The following is a 10497-nucleotide window of genomic DNA, read 5'->3' as shown; positions in this document are numbered from 1 at the left end:
CGGGGTGGCTACATCCAATGCAAAAAAGGAAATAAGGTTGGGCTCTGTTTCGGCCACAAGACTGACTTCTGTTGCATTTAGCAACTGGCAAGAAGTGAGAACGATGGATTCTACATCATCCATCTAATGATGGAGTATAGAAGGGATGTGCAATCACTTTGCATGAAATCTTCATCCGAGACCCATATCCAGAGATGGGCCGAAGCCTTTGGAGCCGTGCCGGATAATTGACTTCGAAATGATTTCTACCGAATCTAGCAGGAAATTGCGTCCATCATCATGAAAGATGTCCTCGAAGAGAATGGGATGTTCTACGGTGGCCCAATATCGCGAGCTGACGTCCGAACCCGCATTGGCCTACAGCGTCAGGACATGACGCCTTGCACTAAGCTTGGGTCCATCCTCCTGGATATGGACAGATGGGAAGAGTGCACTGCTTAAAAACAATGTGTCTATTTAGTTACTTATTACTCTCTATATGACGAAACTTCGAATGTCTCAGTACGACGAAACTATTAGATGTATGGTGCCGCGCTCTAGTTAATTATTTCCGGTACGATGAAATTTGTTAACTATGTTTACTACATATGTTGCTTATATTTCATAACTGTTTTGTTGAATTTGCTTCATGATATATATATATGTGTGTGTGTGTGTGTGTGTGTGTGTGTGTGCATCTTTGACAGGTATATAGATCAACGATGGCGAGGAAGTGGTATGCCGTGTATGTAGGGCATGTTCCGGGTGTGTATGATCAGTGGCCAGAGTGTCAGGCCCAAGTCTCTGGCTTCTTTGGCGGAAGCCAGAAAGGGTTTGATAGCAGAGCGGAAGTCGAAGCTAGTTACTTGAGATTCATAGCACAACATGAGATTCAGAACCAGCGCCGCTGCAAAAACTACTACATAATACCGCTTTTGATCATCATGATCGCTCTTATCTCGTATGTCATAGTTTAGGTAGATGATGAAACATGTGTCTACTATGACAATGTAATAGACATGTGATCATTAACTTGTATCGCTATTTCGAGATGATGATGAGATCGACATCATTTGTGTTCAATAATGATGATATGATGAGACTATGTTGTACCACTTCGATGATGATGACGAGACATTCCTTTTTCATATAGTTTCAGTGTATGTGTTTGTTGTAATTGTATAAAACCTGTAAAAATACGAATACAACAAAATAAAAAAGAAAGGAAAATACTAGCAGTAGCGTGGGGTTTTGGAGTAGTAGCAGCGCTGCCTTACCAGTAGCGTTGGTTGTAGAGCCACACTACTAGTATTAGCAGTAGCGATGGACAGTGGCGCGCTACTACTAGACATAGGTAGCAGTAGCGCTGGTTAAAACAAGCGCTACTGCTAAAAAATAGTTGTAGCGCCATAGTAGTAGCGCGCCTGCCCGCGCTACTAATAGCCAAAAAAACAGTGCTATTGGTAAGGGTTTTCCTAGTAGTTAGTGCCTGGGCAGAAGCCTAGCTTGACCCTGTCGGGCTCTAGGAGAGGTAGCCTGGCGGGGATGGGAGGGGATCCGACGAAGGCGACGATGGAGAGCATGGCGGAGACGACCCGTCAACCGCCACCACCAGGGCCAGCACGACGCGACAGGGCTAACGGAGCTGCAGCCCACGAGGAAGCCTGGCGGGGGCCAGCTGGAAGGCTGCTGGAGGAGCCAGGGGGCACCATCCCCACCTCTGCATCCAACTCCCCGGCAAATCGCCTTGCCAGGAAGGAGGTACAGGTGTAGTTGATGGTACCGCCGCCTGATGAAGATGGTGCGGCCGATGATCAGCCGGAGTCAGAGTCGTCGCCCCCCGGTTAGTGCAGTCGTCATTGCCATCACTATCCTCCTCGTGGCTATCGCTCAAGGAGGAGCTTTCATCGTCGATCGAGCTCGCCGCGTAGCACCCTAAGTGAGCACCCAAGCTCCCAAACACCTTGACGGAAAGAAAATTGTCCTCCATTAACTTAAAATGGAGGACGTGCCCTTCCGACAAGCTATGGGCGTGAGCAAAAGTCTTCCAGCCTCGGTGGAAGTAGATGACATGAGGGGAGGGGAAGTCTACATCCACTTGTATGCTGCCATTCCCGCAACCCCTCATGTGCAGTCTCAATGCTCGCAGCTGCTCGAGCTCTATCTCCCTTGCAAATGGAGTAGGAAGGCGGAGGCAACCGTGTGGAGGCTTGTACAACCTGATGATGAACTCTAGAGGCTGGTCTCCGATGTGGCCTTCCAGCAAAGGAGGAGCCTCCGGCGGGGGCACGGTCAGGGCGCCGCCCCGTCCTCCTCCTCCTCCCCGGGCGCCCCGACGGCCCCGGTCTCGTCCCCTCCCTCCTCCTCCTCCCTGGGCGCCCCGACGGCCCCGGTCTCGTCCCCTCCCTCCTCCTCTCGCAGCGGGTTCCACCCCCGCGCTCTCAGGAGGAGGAGGGAGATGCTGTCGAGCAGAGGCTCTCGTCGCCGCCATTGGGGCGCCACCTCGTCCTCACCCTCTCGTCATGACAAGTGAAGAAGAGTTTTAAGAAAGGGGGATGGAAAGTGTATGAGCAAAGTCACCACTCCTATCCCCTTTTATAATAGAACGAGGCAGGGGGGCTGGCCTCTCATTCAGAAGGCGACCGCCCCACTCCTCCAATACGGCTTCCCTACGCCTGCAACGGCCCAGGGAATCAGAGTCAGCCCTCTGCGCCAATCAGCGACGCCCGGTTTTCTGCCGTGGCACCCATTTCCACGCCCTCCGCATCCACCACCTACCCTATGCAATGCATGCGGTACATGTGGCGGGTGCCCCAAGGGCGGGAGGTAAGTGGGGTGACAATTTCTTCCTCGTGACCATGGGTCGTGGGCGATCCATGGATCGTGGCTCGGTTTTTCTCGTAATGTTTCGCACGACATGCGGAAGAATCGGAAAACGGCCTAAGCTCGGGTTAATGAAGAAGCAAAGAAGATCTCAAAGGACGGAGCCACCTCTGCAGTCTTGCATGTGCACTGGTCAGGGCCTACCCTGACGACGCCCAGCGGCGCGTTCGTGCCAGGCCCGGGGGCTCCTGTCAGTGCAACAAACCCTGGGTTTGTCGCCCGGACTGTGCACAAGCCTGAAGACAAGATTACAACACCATGATCAACCCAAGCATAATGGATCAATTCTCTTGAAGGATCCAAGTGTCAGACAAGAAGAACTAGATGACCCAGAGGAGCAAGATATTGCTAAGGAAAGAACCTCCCTTGTCGGGCGAGGCGAGCCTGGCAAGGATAGGTTTTCCCCAGAAGCAAGCTTCCATATCGTCCCGGCAGGCCTGCCAGGGCTAGCGAAAGCAAGCCACACCATCGCTCCACCTCATGAGCAACCCAAGTCATTGATCAGTGCGTGTCAAGCTCCTAAGTGACTAAGCGGCTACTTCTTGCCACATGGCAACCACTTCCTATAACAAACACCTCCATATGACACCCGTCCTGAGACATGTCAAGCAAGCAGGTGCAAAGCTGGCAAAACAGCCGGCAAGGGTTGCTGGGCACGCTGTGATGTGACACTAGACGGCGCATTTAATGCGCTCTGTCAGCCTGCAGAGTTAGGTGTGATAGCACTGTTTGCTATCTAATTAGTGCGTAAAGACTGATTTGCCACTGTGGTGACCCCTTAATCTATAAAAGGAGGCCCATGGTGACCATAGAAAGGGTTGGCTGATTTAGACCCTCATACACTCATACGTGCGTAGCCATTCTCGCCCTGAGGCAACCTTGTCGGGCAAGTGCGCTACATTTGCCACCATTTTTCCGTTATCAATCCACCAAAGCAGGAGTAGGGTTTTACGCCTCACGGCGGCCCGAACCTGGGTAAAACTGCCCATGTGATCTCTGTCGCGCTGTGCTATGCTTCTCTACTCTTTGTGCAACGTGCCTATCCTCCCGCCGAACCAAAAAGGGGCTCATGGCCCCATAGGTGGTCGTTCTTTCCCATGACACATTATGAGGGTCGTCCTTGGCATACAAGACTAGTTCAGGGGCTAGTGACGGTGTCTTGGATTAGGGGATGCTAACCTTGTCGACCCATGCTCCTTGGGTTGGGCCAATGAGCCCTCATTCTTACTCAGTATGGACTCCGAAGGCAGTATAATGGAGGCGTGATTGAGACTACCTCCACCGAAGACTTGTCGTATACTCCAAGATTTCTCCTGCCTCCTTGCTCCTAGATACCGACCTTGTAACCCTAGATACCCTACTTAGCATGTATATAAGCCATGGGGTTAGCCCATAGAGGGGACATCAACGCAATATCATTCACCTAGCCCTAGAGTTAGACCACATCTTATGATCTCGAGGTAGAACAACTATGTACATGATACATCTCCATTAATATAAACAAGAGCAGGACGTAGGGTTTTACCTCTATCAAGAGGGCCCAAACCTGGGCAAAACACCATCTCTGTGTTCCTGTTACCATCCATCCGAGAACCACAGCTCGGGACCCCCTACCCTGAGGTCTGCCGGTTTGGACACCGACACTCGCTCTGATACCAATTGTAGGATCAAGAGTATATCGACCAGAGGGGGGGGGGTAAATGGCATATTTAAAATTTCTTTCAAAACTTCAATTCTCTTGGTAGAATACATCGGAAAATAAACCTTAGCAGGAACACTAAAACAAAACTAAGACAACACTCCAAGATAAAATTGATGAGCCAAAGAAATTAATGGAAACTCTCAATGAAAGAGATGATAATCTGCCTGGTGTAGTGACACAATACTTTTGGATAACAATGGTGATACATGATGGAAACAAAACAAACATCATGAATAATATGAGGTGCATGACACAAAATATGAAACACATGCACACTACTGAGTGATCACTACTGCAGGACTGTCCAAATGCGACAGTCCAATCAGAGACCCTTCGACGAAACTATGAGTGATGCATTAATCGCAAACGGTGATGTAGTAAAACCGTCAAAAAGATACAAAATGTTTGCGATGGCGGAGACATCAAACACGATTCAGATTAGAGTTGCGCGTGCGATGCATGGCATACGATTGACTCCAATGAACTATTTGCGATGAGGCAGAACAACAGAAACGGGCAGCCGGATGAAGGGTGTGCGATATACGACATACAATTCACTCGGATGATCTGTTTGTGATTAGGCAACACAATAGAAACGGTCAGCCAGATCAAAGGTGTGTGTGACATACGATATACAGTTCACTTGGATGAACTTTCAACTTAACAAGATGTGTGTGGTATGCGGCAAACAGGTCTGTAATCAGAAATGTGTGTGAAAACCGAAATAAGACAGACAATTGCTGCTAATAAGCCATGTGTGTTGTGGGAAAATGCATCCGGGTATACAATTATTAGCGACTGATGAATTCATCGCTGATGGTTTCCCTAGTATGTTCCATGTGCGATGTGATTGCATACTGAACAACAATATATATACTAATAAGGACATGATTGCACAACCAAATTAAACATCCAATTACATAGGTGGCTAGTACACACATGACATTTGCACACACCAAAGTAAACTATTACATGCATAATTAACTAGGATAAACGATCATCTGATCATCATCTACTTCTTCTTGTGACGCTTTCCGCCACTACTCTGCTGGTGGCTTGATGTTGCCTCGTCGATAATGGGAAGGAGGCACTCCCTCATGTCAACGATCCGCCTGTGCATATCGTAGCATGTGTACATGTTCTTAGTCGCAAGCCTGAGGTGAGGTTCAACCAGTTGCCGCATCTAGGCCCCGTGCCAGTATACGGGATGTGTTCTGTTGGCATCCTGCTTTATATTTTCGTAGTAGGGGTCGATGATGGCCAAGGTGAGTTCGACCAGGGAGTCCTTCTTCGTGCTACCCTAGACCCTATAGTGGTCATGGATTTCGACAAGGTTCTTGTAGGCCAAGCCCGTAACCTTGAGCGATTTTACATTGTGGGAGGTTTCTACCGTAGAGAACTTGTAGTCGGTTGATACGTCCATTTTGCATCATGTTTTCCTACTATTATTTATAGTGTTTTTATGCTTTATAACACTTTATGGAGTAATTCTAATGCCTTTTCTCTCATAATATGCAAGGTTTGCATAAAGAAGGAGAATACCGGTAGCTGGAATTCTGGACCAGAAAAAGCTATGTAAGAGATACCTATTCTGCACATGTCCAAATAAGATGAAATTTACGAAGAATTATTTTAGAATATATAATAAATATTGGAGAAAAGAACTACCAGAGGGGGGCACCCAGGTGCCCACAAGGCACCAGGGCGTGCCAACCCCTCCAAGCGCGCCCTGGTGGGTAGTGGGCACCCTGGCCCACCTCTGGTGCAAATCTTGTAGTATATAAGGTCTTTTTCACCTACAAAAAATAATAAGGGGAGGACTTTTGGGATGGAGCGCCGCCATCTCGAGGCGGAACTCGGGCAGGAGCACTTTTGCCCTCCGGCGGAGCGATTCCGCCGGGGGAACTTCCCTTCCGGAGGGGGAAATCGAAGCCATTGTCATCACCAACAACCCTCTCATCTTTGGGAGGCTAATCTTCATCAACATCTTCAACAACACCATCTCATCTCAAATCCTGGTTCATCTCTTGCGTTCAATCTTTGTACCGTAACCTCAGATTGGTACCTGTGGGTGACTAGTAGTGTTGATTACATCTTGTAGTTGATGCTAGATGGTTTATTTGGTGGAAGATTATATGTTCAGATACATTATGCTATTTAATATCCCTCTGATCTTGAGCATGAATATTATTTGTGTGTAGTTTCCTTTGTTCTTGAAGCCATGGGAGAAGTCATGTTGCAAGTAATCATGTGAATTTGATATTCGTTCGATATTTTGATGATATGTATGTTGTGATTCCCTTAGTGGTGTTATGTAAACGTCGACTACATGACACTTCACCCTTTTTGGGCCTAAGGGAATGCATTGTGGAGTAGTTATTAGACGATGGGTTGCTAGAGTGACAGAAGCTTAAACCCTAGTTTATGCGCTATTTTGTAAGGGGCCGATTTGGATCCATATGTTTAGTGCTATGGTTAGATTGTTATCTTAATTCTTCTTTTGTAGTTGCGGATGCTTGCGAGGGGGTTAATCATAAGTGGGAGGCTTGTTCAAGTAAGAAGAGCACCCAAGCACCGGTCCACCCACATATCAAATTATCAAAGTAGTGAACGCGAAACAAACCAACATGATGAAAGTGACTAGATGAAATTCCCGTGTGCCCTCAAGAACGCTCTACTTATTATAAGAGATCATTTTGGCCTGTCCTTTGCCACAAAAATGATTGGGCTACCTTGCTGCACTTTATTTACCATTACCATTACTTGCTCATTACAAATTATCTTACTATCATACTACTTGTTACCGACAATTTCAGTGCTTGCAGAAATTATCTTGCTGAAACCCGCTTGTCATTTCCTTCTACTCCTCGTTGGGTTCGACACTCTTACTTATCGAAAGGACTACAATTGATCCCCTATACTTGTGGGTCATCAAGCCTCTTTTCTGGCACCGTTGCCGGGGAGTAAAGCGCTCTTGGTAAGTGGAAATCGGTAAGGAAAAATTTATATTACGTGCTGAAATTTATTATTACTTGCTACTATGGAAAACAATCCTTTGAGGGGTTTGTTCGGGGTATATTCACCTCGACTGGAAGCGAAAAGAGTTGCCCCTCGACCTACTACACCTACTGAAAATATTAGTTACGAAATTCCTTCGGGTATGATAGAACAACTGCTAGCTAATCCTTATGCAGGAGATGGAACGAAGCATCCCAATATGCATTTGATACATGTGGATGAAATTTGTGGATTGTTTAAGCTTGCAGGTTTACTCGGAGATGAAGTTAATACGAATGTTTTCCCTTTATCTTTGGGGGGGGGGGGAAGCATTGACATGGTATAGGCTATGCGATGATATTGGATCTTGGAATTGGAATTTCATCAAAAACAATTGGCCTTGTGATCCTATGCATCGAGTTCATTGTGATCGGAATTACATATAGAATTTTTGGCCTTGTGGATGAAATTGGAATCCTATGCATCTAGTTCATCATGATCAGAATTACATATATAATTTTTGGCCTTGTGGATGAAATGTTTGGCCTTGTGGATGAAATTGGAATCTTGTGCATCTAGTTCATCGTGATCGGAATTACATATATAATTTTTGGCCTTGTGAAGGAGAAAGTATCGCTCTAGTTTGGGGGAGGCTTAAGTCAATGTTATATTCATGCCCCAATCATGAGCTCTCGGGAGAAATTATTATTTAGAATATTTATGATCGGCTTTCTCGTAATGATCAATCCATGCTCGATACTTCTTGTGTGGTTCTTTTATGAAGAAGACTATTGAATTCAGGCGGGATCTTTTAGAAATAATTAAATGCAACTTTGAATATCGGGAACTCGACGAAGGTAAAGAGTTAGATATTAAGCTTGAGTTTGATTGTGTTAAATCTGTTATGAATACTGATGCTTTTCACAAGTTTAGCACCAAATATGGACTTGACTCTGAGATAGTAGCCTCTTTTTGTGAATCATTTGCTACTCATGTTGATCTCCCTAAAGAGAAGTGGTTTAAATATCACCCCCTATTAAATAAGAAATTAAAGAACTGGTTATAGTAAAAGATGAAACTATCATTTACAATGTTGATCCAGTAGTTCCTACTGCTTATATTGAAAATCCTCCTTTCCCTGTTAGGATAAAGGAACATGCTAAGGTATCAACAGTGGTTCGCAAAAGTAATATTGAAGCACATAAACCCTCTGAACAAATTAAAGTAGAACCTAGTGTTGCTATGGTCAAGGATCTCTTGGTCGATAATATTGATGGGCATGCTATTTATTTCTGTTATGAAGCAGCTAGAATTGCCAAACCCGATACTAAAGATAAGAACAAGCCTGTTGTTGGCATGCCTGTTGTCTCAGTTAAAATAGGAGATCATTGCTATCATGGTTTGTGTGATTTGGGTGCTAGCGTGAGTGCTATTCCTTTTACCTTATACTAAGAAATTATGAATGATATAGCACCTGCTGAAATAGAAGATATTGATGTCACTATTAAACTTGCTAATAGAGATACCATCACACCACTTGGGATTGTTAGAGATGTTGAAGTCTTGTGTGGAAAAATAAAATACCCTACTGATTTTCTAGTTCTTGGATCCCCGCAAGATGACTTTTGTCCCATAATGTTTCGTAGACCTTTCTTGAACACTGTCGAAACAGTGTGTGTCAATTTTGGTGATGTGTATCATGAGTTTAATTTCTCTAAGTTTCATAGACAACCTCATGATAAAGTGTTGGTGCAATTATAGGCCCCTTCTATTTTGGAGTTTGTTGACTGAAACAATATGGGACTTATGTGTTTGCTAGTGCACACGGAGTAACATGTCCCTGAGATGTCGACGAGTTTGACGCAAATGACGAAGATAATCTCCCTGTGCTACAACGAAGGTTATCATCGAAGATGATGCTGACAAGACTGACCCCTAAAAATTGCTGAAGTTCAAGCAATTGGTTCGGTGACCGTTCGAAGAAAATGACTGCGCTCGATGAAGAATGAAGACAAAGTGAAGACGTACCATTTGTTTCGTTATTCTTCTTCTTTCATTGAGTCATAGGACCACCGTACTATTAAGAGGGGTGTAGCTTCGAAAATTTGATCTCTGATGCTAAAGCCAAATCCTATGAAAGATGTGATAGAAATCTCTTTGTGCTCCGAGCAAATACTTGCCAGCAAGAGATTGAGATCTTCTTTGCTGCGAGAGATTTGTCTCGGACCGAGGAGTTAGCATTACTTGTTTCTCAAGTAATTTTATCGTTGCTCCAAAATCTGACCGTTGTGAACTTGTCGGTTGGCCATTCTCTAGACCCCGTCCAAAATGGTCATTTCACGTCTGGGAAGGCTGCGGCTATAAATAGCCACCCCGCGCCGGCTTTGTCTGGTGGCCGCTCTGTTTGATTCTAAGAAACTTGTTGAGCAACCCACTCTCTGAGCGATTTGAGTTTAAAATCCACCGACAGAAAACCCCTAGAGCCAAATAATTAGATAGTGGTTCAGCATCACTCGAATCTATGTTCAGTACGCTCCGCCTATTAGTCTTGAGAGCTGCCAACTCTCTAGACAGTTAGGTGCCCATTTCTTAAAAGACCAAGAGTGTTTCTGGTTCTTGAAGAAGTTTGTAAAGGTTCGGAGATTGCCTTCAAGTATCTACCACGAGTAATCAACATCGATTGACGAATCATTTGTCGAGTAGAATAGGGTGAAGAGAGAGTTTATCTTCCGTGTTAAGTCACATCCCCTTCAAGCAGACATAGTCCTTGTGCAGAAGGACGAACTGGTCGAACTAATACTCGGTCTGATCTCTGTGCATCAGTGTCATCCCTGGATCAGTAATGCTGACACGCACAATACTTGAAGGATTTATAACAGAGTGGCAATCACACACTTATTACATCGAATGTCTCAAAAGAGAGCTTATTACAATAA

The sequence above is a fragment of the Triticum dicoccoides genome, chromosome 1B, assembly GCF_002162155.2.
Source record: "Triticum dicoccoides isolate Atlit2015 ecotype Zavitan chromosome 1B, WEW_v2.0, whole genome shotgun sequence".
In the NCBI taxonomy this organism is placed as follows: domain Eukaryota; kingdom Viridiplantae; phylum Streptophyta; class Magnoliopsida; order Poales; family Poaceae; genus Triticum; species Triticum dicoccoides.
The sequence above is the reverse complement of the archived record's forward strand: the minus strand, read 5'-3'. Positions refer to the sequence as shown.